Source organism: Mandrillus leucophaeus, unplaced genomic scaffold (assembly GCF_000951045.1).
Source record: "Mandrillus leucophaeus isolate KB7577 unplaced genomic scaffold, Mleu.le_1.0 Scaffold397, whole genome shotgun sequence".
NCBI lineage: Eukaryota > Metazoa > Chordata > Mammalia > Primates > Cercopithecidae > Mandrillus > Mandrillus leucophaeus.
The window spans coordinates 3,201,341-3,216,905 of record NW_012104220.1 but is presented as its reverse complement, the minus strand read 5'-3'; the positions used below and the strand labels follow the sequence as shown (position 1 = coordinate 3,216,905).

Here is a 15,565-nt window from a genome sequence, read left to right as displayed (position 1 = left end):
TTGTCAAATGATCCTTTATTGAAATATTTTCCTTTGTGCTTAACTGACTGGGCATTCCACAGCACCACTGTTGATGTCATTCTATGATGTCATGAGGGTGGCGGCCATCAACATTACAGCCCACAGACTGGGCAGTCCCCAGGATCTCTTTAATGGTTCCAGAGAGTTCTCTGGCTAAGGATCGGTGCTGCATCTGTCGAGCAATGTTGACAATCTCATCAAAAGTGATATTCCCACTGTGTTTAATGTTTTTCTATTTCTTTCTGTCTCTTGGGGATTCCTTGAGGGCTTTGATGATCAGGGCAGAGGCAGAAAGCACCACCTCAATCTTGGCCTGTCTGTTCTGAATGGTCAGTTTCACTATAATCCTCAGGCCCTTCCAGTCAGTCGTTGCCTTGGCAATGTCATCACCAACATTTTTCGGAGACAGACCCAGGGGGCCGATCGTGGGACCAGCACAGAAGTGGCACCGACTTCACCTCCGGTGCCCCTCAGGTTTATGACTTTGATCTCGCTGGGGTCGAACTTCAGCGGCATGGTGGAGGCGGCTGGTGTTGGATGAACCCGGATTCAGAATGACCGAAGAAAGTTGCACCTTGGCCTCCTGTGAGCCGAAAGCTGAGAGAAAGTCTCCTATTATTGTGTGGGAGTCTAAGTATCTTTGTAGGTCTCTGAGTATTTGCTTTATGAATCTGGGTGCTCCTGTATTGGGTGCATATATATTTAGGATAGTTAGCTCTTCTTGTTGAATTGATCCCTTTGCCATTATGTAATGGCCTTCTTTGTCTCTTTTGATCTTTGTTGGTTTAAAGTCTGTTTTATCAGAGACCAGGATTGTAACCCCTGCTTTTTTTTTTTTTTTTTTTTGCTTTCCATTTGCTTGGTAGATCTTCCTCCACCCCTTTATTTTGAGCCTATATGTGTCTTTGCACGTGAGATGGGTCTCCTGAATACAGCACACTGATGGGTCTTGGCTCTTTATCCAATTTGCCAGTATATGTCTTTTAATTGGGATATTTAGCCCATTTACATTTAAGGTTAATATCGTTATGTGTGAATTTGATCCTGTCATTATGATGTTAGCTGGGTATTTTGCCTGTTACTTGATGCAATTTCTTCCTAGCATTGATGGTCTTTACAATTTGGCATGTTTTTGCAGTGGCTTGTACTGGTTGTTCCTTTCCCTGTTTAGTGCTTCCTTCAGGAGCTCCTGTAAGGCAGGCCTGGTGGTGACAGAATCTCTCAGCATTTGTTTGTCTGTAAAGGATTTTATTTCTCCTTCACTTATGAAGCTTAGTTTGACTGGATATGAAATTCTGGGTTGAAAATTCTTTTTTTGAGAATGTTGAATATTGGCCCTCACTCTCTTCTGGCTTGTAGATTTTCTGCCAAGAGGCCCATCGTTAGTCTGATGGGCTTCCCATTGTGGGTAATGCAAACTTTCTCTCTGGCTGCCCTAAACATTTTTTCCTTCATTTCAGCCTTGGTGAATCTGACAATTAGGTGTCTTGGGGTTGATCTTCTCGAGGAGTATCTTTGCAGTGTTCTGTGTATTTCCTGAATTTGAATGTTGGCCTGCCTTGCTCGGTTGGGGAAGTTCTCCTGGATAATATCCTGAAGAGTGTTTTCCAGCTTGGTTCCATTCTCCCTGTCACTTTCAGGTACACCAATCAAATGTAGATTTGGTCTTTTCACATAGTCCAATATTTCATAGAGGCTTTGTTCATTTCTTTTTGCTCTTTTTTCTCTTAACTTCTCTTCTCCCTTCATTCCATTCATTTGATCTTCAATCACTGATACCCTTTCTTCCAGTTGATTAAATCGACTATTGAAGCTTGTGCATGTGTCACGTCATTCTCATGCCATGGTTTTCAGCTCCATCAGGTCATTTAGGAAAGTCTTCTCTACACTGTTTATTCTAGTTAGCCATTCATCTAATCTTTTTTCAAGGTTTTTAGCTTCCTTGCGATGGGATTCAAACATCCTCCTTTAGCTCAGAGAAGTTTATTACTGATCTTCTGAAGCCTACTTCTGTCAACTCATCAAAGTCATTCTCCATCCAGCTTTGTTCCGTTACTGGCGAGGAGCTGCGATCCTTTGGAGGCAAAGTGGTGCTCTGGTTTTTAGAATTTTCAGCTTTTCTGCTCTGGTTTCTCCCCATCTTTGTAGTTTTATCTAACTTTAGTCTTTGATGCTGGTGACCTACAGATGTGGTTTTGGTATGGATGTCCTTTATGTTGATGTTGATGCTATTCCTTTCTGTTTGTTTGTTTTCCTTCTAAGAGTCAGGTCCCTCAGCTGCAGGTCTGTTGGAGTTTGCTGGAGGTCCACTCCAGACGCTGTTTGCCTGGGTATCACCAGCGGAGGCTGCAGAACAGCAAATACTGCAGAACAGCAAATATTGCTGCCTGATCCTTCCTCTGGAAGCTTCGTCTCAGAGGGGCACCCGGCTGTGAGGTGTCAGTCAGTCCCTCCTGGGAGGTGTCTCCCAGTTAGGCTACATGGGGGTCAGGGACCCACTTGAGGAGACAGTCTATCCATTCTCAGAGCTCAAACACTGTGCCGGGAGAACCACTGTTCTCTTCAGAGCTATCAGAGAGGAACATTTAAGTCTGCAGAAGTTTCTGCTGCCTTTTGTTCAGCTATGCCCTGCCCCCAGAGGTGGAGTCTACAGAGGCAGGCAGGGCAGGCTTCATTGAGCTGTGGTGGGCTCCACCCAGTTGGAACTTCCAGGCTGCTTTGTTTACCTACTCACGCCTCAGCAATGGCAGACAACCCCCACCGGCAGCCAGGCTGCCTCCTCTCAGTTAGATCTTAGACTGCTGAGCTAGCAGTGAGCAAGGCTCTGTGGGTGGGCGTGGGACCTGCTGAGCCAGGCACAGGATATAATCTCCTGGTATGCTGTTTGCTAAGACCATGGGAAAAGCACAGTATTAAGGTGGGAGTGTCCCAATTTTCCCGGTACAGTCTATCATGGCTTCCCTTGGCTAGGAAAGGGAAATCCACTGACCCCTTGCACTTCTGGGGTGAGGTGATGCCCTGCCCTGCTTCGGCTTGCCCTCCTTGGGAACCAGTCCCAGTGAGATAAACCAGGTACCTCAGTTGGAAATGCAGAAATCACCCATCTTCTGTGTTGATCACGCTGTGAGCTGCAGACTGGAGCTGTTCCTATTCAGCCATCTTTGCTTGCGCTGCTTTAATTAATGTGTACATTTGATTCATATGCTCAATTTGCTGTGGTATCATTTCTTGATTGTTTGTATATTATCTGATAGCATGCAATCAATACTTGATTAAAACTTAGAGTTTACATCTGCTAAACTATTAGACTTGCCTCTATGCCGGGAATTTATATAACATATTGGCCAAGAGTGTTGGTGCTGACATCAACTGGTGTTGGCTTACCAACCTCAGTTTTACCAGGCACCAGCTCTTTTATCTTACCCAAGTCTCTCTGTCTTTCAGTTTTTCTAAACCAGCAAGAGGATAGTTTGAACCATATGAAACTGCTCATAATTGACCTTTTTGTTTGTTTGTTTTGCTTTTTTGAGACGGAGTCTTGCTCTGTCGCCTAGGCTGGAGTACAGTGGTGCAATCTTGGCTCACTGCAAGCTCCACCTCCTGGGTTCACGCCATTCTCCTGCCTCAGCCTCCAGAGTAGCTGGGACTACAGGCGCCTGCCACCACACCTGGCTAATTTTTTTTTTGTATTTTTAGTAGAGATGGGTTTTCACCGTGTTAGCCAGGATGGTCTTCAACTCCTGACCTCGTGATCCACCCACCTTGGCCTCCCAAAGTGCTGGGATTACAGGCATGAGTCACCGTGCCCAGCGATAACTGACCATTTTTAACCAACAGAAATGGAAAGTCCCCATGGTTCCACCAAATAGAATACTTACCACATTGGGCAGGTGTGAGGAGTTAATGAAGAGGCATGAAAAGCCCTTAGTAAATGTCCAGTAAGTGACAGCTCCTATTATTAATGCCTCTACTGTTTCCCCATTACAATCCAGTTCTCACAACATTGGTAAATTTATAACATGAATTCACAGCAGACATCGTGTTATGTTTCTAAGATTTGCATATGTAAACTCATTTGCTCTTTGCAACAACTCAGTTAAGTAATTTGTTGAAAATCTCAGTAATTAGTATTGTGGCCATGATCAAAACCTAGATCCTTCAACTTCAAATTCTTTACTCTTCCATACTATAGATAATTTAAATTCTTGAATGTGCTTATACATGATTTATATGTTTTTAATGCCTGTACAGCTTTAATTTACTACATATTGTACTTAATGGTACCCTTGCCATAACACTACAGTTCTCAGGGAGGGAAATTTAATCTTCTAAACTTATTTTGGGGGAAAAACCAGGGAATGTAAATCAGAAATTGATTATATAGTCACTTTTAGGAAGTTATTTTTCTCCTGTCTAGAAAAGAGAAATAATATTGATAACATTTCTATCTTTGGGAATACATTTTTGTTTTCAGGTGCTTTAAAGTGCTTCTACAAGTGCTGTATAAATGCAGTGTCACTAACATTGACTGCTTTTTTTTTTTTTCATTCTTGACATTTACAGATCTGATACTCAACTGTTTGTTTTCCTTTAAAAAACCACTCTTCCAGGCCAGGCGCCATGGCTCACACCTGTAACCTCAGCATTTTGGGGAGGCTGAGGTGTGAGGATCGCTTGAGTCCAGGAGTTCAAGACCAGCTTGGGCAATAAGGGAGACCCCATATCTACAAAAAATTTAAACATTAGCCAAACGTTGTGGCACGTGTCTGTCATCCCAGTTATTCGGGAGGCTGAGGTGGGAGGATCACTTGAGCCTGTGAGACAGAGGTTGCAGTGAGCTGTGATTGTACCACTGCACTCCATCCTGGGGGACAGAGCGAGACCCTGTCTCAAAAAAATAAAAACAAAACAAACCAGTGTCCTTGTGTGTCCCGTAATACCCTACATCAGTTTCCCTGATGTATTTGATCACAGAACCCTTTTGAAATTATAATGTACTGCTGGAAGCCCAACAAGAGCTCACAAGCTTTAAGTGTTTATAACAAAGCATACAGCAAAAAAAAAAAAAAAAAAGTCTCACAGATGAATTAATTGCTGTAGGAAGTGATCACATTTTTATTCATAGTTTTTTTGCTTTATAAAGACAAACAAAATGAATTAAAATTAATTTCACTTTATTAAGAGACCACTTGGTGCATTTTATTCTTAATAAGGTAAAATGGATTTAAAATCTCAAGTTTTAATTCCTGGAATTAGTGTAACTGCTACATTTATGTTGCCATATTCCGAAGCCACTAAATGGATCCTGGCCCCTCTAGAGGTGAAGGTTTTTTTTTTTTTTTTTTTTTTTTTTTTTGAGACAGAGTCTCACTGTGTTGCTCAGGCTGGAATGCAGTGGCGCAATCTTGGCTCACTGCAACCTACCTGTCCCAGGTTCAAGCAATTCTCCAGCCTCCCAAGTAGCTGGGACTACAGGCGTGCACCACCACTCCTGGCAATTTTTTTTATATTTTCAGTAGAGATGGGGTTTCACCATGTTGGCCAAGCTGGTTTTGAACTCCTGACCTCAAGTGATCTGCCCACCTCAGCCTCCCAAAGTGCTAGGATTATAGGCATGAGCCACCGCGCCCAGCTGGAGGTTCTTTTGTTTTTTTTTGAGGCGGAGTCTCGCTAGGTCTCCCAGGCTGGAGTGCAGTGGCGCGACCTAGGCTCACTGCAAGCTCCGCCTCCCGGGTTCACGCCATTCTCCTACCTCAGCCTCCCGAGTAGCTGGGACTACAGGCGCCTGCCACCGTGCCCGGCTAGTTTTTTGTATTTTTAGTAGAGATGGGGTTTCACCGTGTTACCCAGGATGGTCTCAGTCTCCTGACCTCGTGATCTGCCCACCTCGGCCTCCCAAAGTGCTGGGATTACAAGCGTGAGCCACCTCGCCCGGCCTGAAGGTTCTTTTTTTAAAAGGACTTCCTAGGATTTTTCTGAAACCTAAATCCCTTGAAAATAATACAGCTGTCATGACCTGTTACCATCTTAAGGATTTGGAGGAACAGAACCATGATTTGGAATAGAACATGAACAAGTGCAAAGGAGTGGAAATTGGCACAGTTTGTTCTGAAGACTGGATAGAGCGGCACCTTTCTGGAGCAGTGGCACCCTTTAAAGGTGAAGGGAACGTGTGTGGGGCAACAGAGGACCATTATCAAGAAGACTTTTTTGGGTTTGGTCTGAGAGGCGCTGGGAAACCTCTTAAGCTTGAGTAAGGTAGAGTCTTGACTCAAAGTAATCCATTGGCAAAAAAACTCCACACCCCTATGTTTTAAATTGCTATTCATTTACTCAATAGATATTTCTCCAGTGTCTAATACTTAAGGTACTGAGCTAGGCACTGCAAATTCATAGTGAGCAAACACATTGTTCCTGTTCTTATGTAATTTACAGTCTAGTGGTAGAGGAAGATTTTAATCATATAATTACAATAAATGTAAAATTACACTGTGGTGGTTATTATGAAGAAGGAGTACAAATATAATAAATCAGCAAGTAGTATGTAAAATTGCAGTGAAGAATGACTCAATGCTAAGAGACCAGTGAGAAGACTCTGGTTAGTGAGAACATGACCCACACTGAATGCAGGCTGTGAATATGAATCAGGACAGAGCCCAGGTGCCTTTGTTTTGCCCTAGTTAGTGGGAAGGAGGGAATCAGGTTACCATGATGGAATCACAAAGTGGGAAGATTTACTGAGACAAAGCAAAATAGTTTGTTTTCTCAATAGGGAGCCATGGGAGAATGTCCCAGTGGGAATATCAGGGTTGGGGTTGAGCAATAAAATTTGTTAAAATTCTCATATGTTCAAGTACAATAGAAATCATTCCATTGATAATATGAATCCCAAATATCCAATACTGTTATGTAAGATTGCCTGGATGGCTGCTGTATCTGCATCTGTTTGGCTGTGTCATCATCATCATCTGCTAAGTAAAAATGATGTAATTCCTACTCCTTCTCATCTGCTGATGGAAGAGGTTTTTGGCAGTAACTAAAATTTGTATAGTAATGAAAAATACAAGTAGATATTTAAAGAATCAATTAATATTTGGGTCTAAATGTATGTATCACATTGAAAATTCTTTTCTTTTTGAGATGGAATCTCACTCTGTTGCTTGGGCTGGAGTGCAGTGGCTCGGTCTTGGCTCACTGCAACCTCCACCTCCCGAGTTTGAGAGATTCTCTTGCCTCAGCCTCCCAAGTAGCTGGGACTATAGGCATGCACCACCATGCCTGGCTGATTTTTGTATCTTTAGTAGAGATGAGGTTTCACCATGTTGACCAGGCTGGTTTTGAACTCCTGACCTCAGGTGATCCACCCGCCTTGGCCTCCCAAAATGCTGGGATTACAGTTCGTGAGCCACCGCGCCCAGCCCACATTGAAAATTCTATGATTGGCCAGGTGCGGTGGCTCACGCCTGTAATCCCAGCACTTTGGGAGGCCAAGACGGGCAGATCACAAGGTCAGGAGATCGAGACCATCCTGGCTAACACTGTGAAACCCCGTCTACTAAAAAATATGAAAAACTAGCCAGGCAAGGTGGCGGGTGCCTGTAGTCCCAGCTACTCGGGAGGCTGAGGCAGGAGAATGGCATGAACCCGGGAGGCGGAGCTTGCAATGAGCCGGGATTACACCACTGCACTCCAGCCTGGGCGACAGAGTGAGACTCCATCTAAAAAAAAAAAAAAAAAAATACTATGATTGACCATGTGATGAAGGGTGCTACTAGTACAGATATCATTCAGAAGTAATGTAACTTGGGGATGAGTGTCTTTTTTTTTTTTTTTAAGAAAATCACAACCAGGTGCAGTGACTCATACCTGTAAGTGAGCACTTTGGAAGGCTGAGGCAGGAGGATCACTTGAGCCCAGGAGTTGGAGACTAGCCTGGGCAACATAGTGAGACCTCCTCTTTACAAAAATTTTTTTAAAAGACAATCACGTTATTTCAACTAACTCACAAACAATAACACCATAATGGCAGGTTTAAGGAGGCCACACAAACATTTGCCCAGCCCGAGATTCTATACCATCTCAGTGAACTTGTATACAGTAAGAACACTCTTTTCCATTGCAATTCTGAAGCAAGGAAGCTATTAATGAAAGAGAAGTTTAACTGATGGTTTTACACTTTATACTTTATTGTCAACTATATTTTTCATGCTAAATTAACTTGGTCAGGTGAGCCGATTTTTCATTTCTTCAATCTGAATTTTTTGACTAGGCTAATTCATCTGCAAGTCTGCACTGTTTCAACACCTTACTGAAACCCTCCTCACAGAGCTTTATGTCACTCTGATTCTGGGCACACTCCAAAAACTGTTTATCTCATAGAAGCAAGGGCCAAACTGCTGCTGCTGTTGCTGCTGCTGTGCCAGCTGGGTTTCTGAGGGCCCTACTTAGAGACATTAGGCTTTGACGGCTCAGCATTACTTACTCTTCTGAAGCTCCCAGTGATGACCTGACCCAGTGTGTGCCTGATAGCCATGCCAGCTGCAGCAGTTGTCATTTGGATCATCAGACCTGGCAGTGGGGTACAGCAGCAGGTGAGCCAACTACAGATGGTGGGGCTGCTGCTAGTGCTGGCCTGGGTGCACTTCTCATTGGGGGTACCTGCTAGAGATGCCCAGCTGGCCCAGGCAACCATGAGGAAGGTGCTTTGGCTTCTGCAAGCATTGTAGGTGTGTGATAACTTCGCCTCTAGAAGTGTGGACCTCTGTCTGACTGTCAATTTTAAGATTTGAATAGTCATCCAATGTCAGTTTGAAATAGTTATTTCTTGGCCTGAATAGATAAATATTAGGATTGGAATTAGGCTCGTAGCAAAAGCATATGAAATAGTTTTCTTGAAGTGAGGATAAGAGGTATCTTAGGAAATGTTAGTAATTAAGATGGTAAGTGAAATTATGATAGAAGAAGAGAATAAATTTATTGCTTTTATTTGGAGTTACACTCATTTTTTTTAGCTCCTAACACCAATGCACTACTTCTATGCTTTAAAAATTGAAAAACAATATTATTCTACATGGAGGCATGAGTTAGTAATTTTTGCATACTTTCTGAGTAAATAAGGAGTTTTAGGCTTCTGTTATTTTAGTCACAATATAATGTTTTGTTTAACGATATTTACAATATATGGGTACTAGAATAATTTGGGGGTTGTGATAGGAGTGATAGGAGAAGAAATACATAAGTATTAGAATATTTTTCTCATGTGAATGATGGTTTAATGTTTTTTGTTTTGTTTTGTTTGTTTTTTTGAGGAGTCTCTCTGTGACGCCCAGGCTGGAGTGCAATGGTGCAATCTCGACTCACTGCAACCTCCGCCTCCTGGGCTCAAGCGATTCTCCTGCCTCAGCCTCCTGAATAGCTGGGATTACAGGCGTTTGCCACCACACCTGGCTGATTTTTGTATTTTTAGTAGACACAGTGTTTCATCGTGTTGGCCAGGCTGGTCTGGAACTCCTGACCTCAGGTGATCCACTTGCCTTGGCCTCCCAAAGTGCTGGGATTACAGGCATGAGCCACCGTGCCCGGCTGGCTTAATGTTATTAATGTGGTGTGTATATTTTCCTCATCATATTATGTTTAATATGTAGAGTGAATATAGGGCTGTAATTAGTATATTAAGTCCTATTAGGATAGTAGTAAAACTAGATCACAAAAATAATGCTATAACCACAAGTAATTTTCCAATTAGGTTCATAGTGGTGGTAAGGCTAGATAAGTTAGCTAGCCAGTACTCATGTTGTATTAAAGGAAGTAATATGTGTAGTTTGAGAGCTAATAGTATAGTTCAACTGTGGATTCCTTCATAGATTGAGTTTTTGAGGCATAGCAACATTGATGACATGAGGCCATGGACAATTATTAGGGCTGTGGCTCCTGTAACACTTCATGGCATTAGAATAAAAATGACTAGTTTTACTAGTGCTACAAGACTTATGGGTGAATAGGCAATGAGTGATTTTAAGTCTTGTTTGGTGTAAACAAATAGAGCTGTTACAATAGTTCCTCCTAGGGATAATATAAGAAATGAATAGGTTATGTATTCTGTTAGTGGATTTAAAATTGTAAAATTTCATTTTATACTAGAGCCTCCTAGTTTTAGTAATTGGCTGCAATTGGGGCTTCTACATGCACTTTTGGTAGTCAGAGGTGGAGGCGGTAAAGGGGTATTTTTACTAGGAATGCTATTATGTATGCTAATCATGGGAGACATTAGATCAGGGTTTGGTCATGTTTGAATTCAATAGCGGTTCTTTAAGAATTTAGTAAGTCTGAGGAATTTTGGATATAGATTAATGCTATGAGTAGGGTTGAACAGCCAATCAGTGTGTAGGACAGGAAATAAAGTCTTGCACTGAATTGTTCTCTTCAGCTTCCTCATCAAGTGACAGTGATTACAGTTGGGATTAGAGCTGCTGCAAAGATAATATCAAATAGAATTAGTTCTGTAGCAGTAAATGTCATGATTAAGAACATTTGTAGAAAAATTAATATTGGCCAGGCGTGGCGGCTCAAGCCTGTAAACCCAGCACCTTGGGATGCCTGAAGCTGGAGAATCGCTTGAGGAGTTAGAGACCAACCTCGGCAACATGGCAAAACCCTGTATCTACAAAAAATGCAAAAAGGTAGCCAGCCGTGGTGGTGCACACCTGTGGTCTCAGCTGTTCAGGTGGCTGAGGTGGAAGGATCGCTCGGGCGGCGAAGGCTGCTGTGAGCTGTGATCACATCACTGCACTCCAGCCTGGGTGACAGAGTGAGACCCTGTCTCAAAAAAAAAAAAAAATTAATACTGAGAAATGTAGCTTTTTCATGTATCTGATTTTTTTTTGGGAGATGGTGTTTATTTGTTATACTTATTAGGGAAAGTAGTTAAGTTGGACTTGGATGGAGTGGGATAAGGAAATATTTAAAATTATGGCCAGATGCAGTGGCATGTATCTGTAAATTCCAGCCACGCAGGGGGCTGAGCTGAGAGGATAGGTTTGAGTCCAGCCTGGGCAACATAGTGAGGCTCTGTCTGAAACAAAACAAAACAAAACAAAAAACAAAATTTATAATGAAACAAAAAATAAAAAATTATAATTTTACAATAAATAATCATAACATTATGCCTTCTAAACATAATAATGAAAATACGTGTGATTGGTATACTGAGAGCTGTATTAAGTATGCAATATAAGCTAGAATAATGTTAATATAAATGAAGGTATGTTGGTAATTATGAAATATAATTTAATGGGTTGAAATTGTTTGTTTTAATTTAAACTAAAAACCATATTTAATTAATTCTAGTCCTTTTTGGATCCATTCATAAACTAGGCCTAAGGATAGGATAAGGATTAAAATTAGTGCCATAACGAGTATGAGTTTCGAGTTGTTTATTTGAGATACTCATGGTAATGGTAATTGGAAGGTGATTTCTAGATTGAATAATCAGAACACTATAGCTACTAAGAAAAATTTTATGGCAAATCATAGCTGGGAAGATGCTGTTGGATCAAATCTGCATTTGTATACCCTTGATTTTTCTGTATGGATATTTAATTGTGGTAATCAGAATGCAATGATGATAAGCAGTAATGCTAGTAATGTATTAGTTAATAAGGTTAATGTAAGATTGATTATTCTTTTTCAGGTTGATACCAAAGCTAATTGATTGGAAGTCACTTGTGCTGATTAATACTAAAATAGGATCCTCATCAATAAATAGAGATGTATACAAATAGTCAGACTACATTTACAAAATGTCACTCTCAGGCAGCAGCATCACATCTGAAAGGGTGATTAGATGTGAAATGAAATTGCAATTAGCTGAGCAATATAGGGAGACCTCGTCCCTACAAAAAATACAAAAATTAGCTGGCCACAGTGGTCCACGGGGGGCTCATGTGGGAGGATCACTTGAGCCCCGGAGGTCAAGGCTGCAGTAAGCTGAGATCACGCCACTGCACTCCAACCTGGAAGACAGAGTGAGACTCTGTCTTAAAAAAAAGAAAAGGAATTGCGATTGACATAAGAAACAAAGGATAAAAATGGTGACACCAATAATTACATTGATACAATAAAGAGAATCATTTTGTATTACAGGCCTTTTTGAACAATTAACGTGTGGGGGCCTTGAAATGTGTTTTCTTGGACTGCATTTTGTTATCATTGATATACGTTTAATGTATCAGTTAGTACAACTAAGGATAGTAAAATAATTGAATTAAAGTGAAATCATATTACCAAATGCTATGAGCAGAACTGGGAAGTGATCAAGAGCTAGGGGCAATTGTATGGTAGATGTGGGTCTGGTGGGTGACTAAGCATTATCATCTAGGTAAAGCCTAACTAGAAGTATGAAGATGTTAGCCTGAATTAGGGCAACCATAAATTCAGGAGTGATAAGTAATGAGAAATGTAATTAAGGCTGTTGCCGGGCAAATGGATATTAGGATTAAGGTGGCTCCACCGATTAAGCATATGGTAGATGACCACTGTAATGTTGACTGTTAATTGTACTGCTAGGGCCGTGGGTTGAATAAAAAGGCTAATATTATAGTTTCAATAATTACTAGCATGGGGATAAGTGGAACAGGTGTTCCTTGTGGTAGGAAGTGAGCCATTAATAATGCTCTGTTTTGTGGTGAAAGCAGGTAATTACTGCTCCTACTGATAGTGGGATAGTTATACCTAGATTTTCTGATAATTGGGTGGCTGGTGGGAGTGAGTGGGGTAATAATCCTAGTAAATTTGTTTAACTGATAAATAAGTGAAATTAATATTAGAGATCAAACGTGCTCTTTAATATTACGTATGGTTATTTGTTTTAGTATGAGTTGCACGAATCATTGTTGAACAGAGACTAATAGATTACTGATTAGGTGATGGGGGCAGGAAACATGATGTTTAGAAATGAAATGATTAGGATAACAATAGATAGTCCTATTATTGTAGGGGTAATGAAAGAAGTGAATAAATTTTTGTTCACTTTTTTTCTCAAGGTATCTGGTGTTTTGATGCTTTGATGTTCTTTGGTGATGGATTTAAAGAATTAATATAGTTCAAAATTTGTAATCGAGATAGAATATATAGTACTAGAAATATTGAAACAATAGTGATAAATTGGCAGGGCACAGTAGCTCATGCCTGTAAACCTAGCACTTTGGGAGACTGAGGCAGGAGGACCACTTCAGCTTAGGAGTTTGAGATCAGCCTGGGCAACATAGTGAGATGCCCATCTCTACAAAAAATTTAAAAACTAGCTAGGCATGGTGGCACACGCCTATAGTCCCAGCCACTCAGCTGACTGAAATGGGAGGATCTCTTGAGCCCAGGACATTGAGGCTGCAGTGAGTCCTGATTGTGCCACTGCTCTCCAGCCTGGGCAACAGAGAAAGACCCCGTCTAAAAAAGAAAAGAAAATAACTGATAAACCATGTTGATGTGTCTAGTCATAGCGTTTCATTTTGAAGACATTAATACTTTCAGTCTTGAACTTAAAAGATTAAGGTTATTTAGCCTCACACAGTGGCATTATAACAGATGATCAGTTTTCAAAGTGTTTTAGTGGAACTAATTCAAGTACAATAGGTATAAAGCTGTGATTTGATCCACAAATTTCTGAGCATTGTCCATAATACAGGTCTGGTTTTGTGGGTGTTAGGGTTGCTTGATTTAAACATCCTGAAATTGTATCTGTTTTTAGTCCTGATGATGGAACAGCTCACGAGTGTAGGATATTTTTAGAGAAGATTAGTATATGAGTTGATATTTCTATAGGCAGGACTACTCAATTATCAACATTGAGTAGTGGTACTTGTCCTGGTTTAGATTTGTTGGAGGGATTATGTAGGAATCAAAATTAGGTCTTTGTAATGTGTGTATTCATAACTTCAGTATCATTGATGGCCTATAGTTTTTATAGTTAGGAAGGAGTTACTAATTACATCCATTATGTATAGTAATAGAATTTGTAAAGATGATAAAGCAATTAGGATTAAAATAATAGTGGGTAAAATAGGCCATGTCAGCTGAGCACAGTGGCTCATGCTTGTAATCCCAGCACTTTGGGAGGCTGAGGTGGGTAGATCACCTGAGGTCAGGAGTCCAAGACCAGCCTGGTCAACATGGCAAAACCCCATCTCTACTAAAAATACAAAAATTAGCAGGTGCCTGAAATCCCAGCTACTTGGGAGGCTGAGACAGGAGAATCACTTGAACCTGGAGATGGAGGTTGCAGTGAGCTGAGATTGCACTCCAGCCTGGGCAACCAAGAGTGAAACTCTGTCTCAAAAAAAAAAAAAAAAAGAAAGAAAGAAAGAAAGAAAGAATAGTTCATATCGTGTCTACTTCTTAAACATCCATAGTACTTGTGTGGGATAGTTTAATTGTTAATAAAATAATGTAAAGAACTAAAGGGATAACTAAAAATATAATTATTAAAGCATGATCATGGAAATGCAAAACTTCTTCTGTAATAGGTAATGCTGCATCTTGAAGCCTAACTGGAATGGGTATGCCATAAGGATATAAAGCATTTTAACCTATAAGTTAGCTTCAACTAAGTTATTTAATATTTTTACTAATATCTCACTTGTTGAGAAAGGCCTAGTGGTTATGGGACTGGCTTGAAATTGGAAACTAACTTCAACTAAGTTATTTAATATTTTTACTAACATCTCACTTGTTGAGAAAGTCCTATTGGTTATGGGACTGGCTTGAAATTGTTTATGTGATTTTGATTCCTTCCTTTCTTAAGCTTTTACATAAGCAGGCTCTTCAAATGCATGATATGGGGGTGGGCAGCCATAAGGTCATTCAAAGTCTGTAATGAAAGCACCACTACTGAGGCTTCTCATTTTGAAGTAAAGTCTTCTCAAATTATGAGAATTATTAATATTTTGTTAGTGAAATAGAGGAGCCTATTGATAAGATGATTTTTCATGTTGTATGTGCATCAGGATAATTAGAGTATTGTTATGGTATGCCTGATAAACCAAGGAAATGTTGCAGAAAGTCAGGTTTATGCCCACAAATATAATTGTAAAATGAATTTTGTCTCAGATTGAGTGTGTAACCTAAAAATTGTGAGAATCAGACAACAAACCCTCCTGTCATCATGAAAACTTCTCCTGTTGATAGAACATAGTAGAAATGTGCTACAACATAATATGTGCTGCAAAGAACGATGTCTAGTGATGAGTTAACTAGTACAATTCTTATTAGGCCCTCAACTGTAAATAGAGAAATACAGCCTAAGGCTCAAAATACAGCTGGGGATTATTTAATATTACCTCCATGTAGTGTTGCTAGTCAACTAGATACGTTAACTCCTGTGGAAATGTGATATGGTTTGGATTTGTGTCCCTACCCAAATCTCATGTTGAATTGTAATCCCCAGTGTTAGAATGGGCCTAGTGGGAGGTGATTGGATTATGGGAGTGGATCCTTCGTGAATGGTTTATCACCATCCCTTTGATGCTATTCTTGTGATAGAGTTCTTATG

General features: G+C 40.6%; 1 pseudogene across 1 annotated transcript; it reads right to left on the bottom strand.

The window, feature by feature from the left end:
* On the bottom strand, positions 1 to 537 carry LOC105547796 (annotated as a pseudogene). Its single transcript, XR_001007278.1, has one exon. The product of XR_001007278.1 is annotated as a 60S ribosomal protein L12 pseudogene (transcript).
* Positions 538 to 15,565: the final 15,028 nt, after the last annotated feature.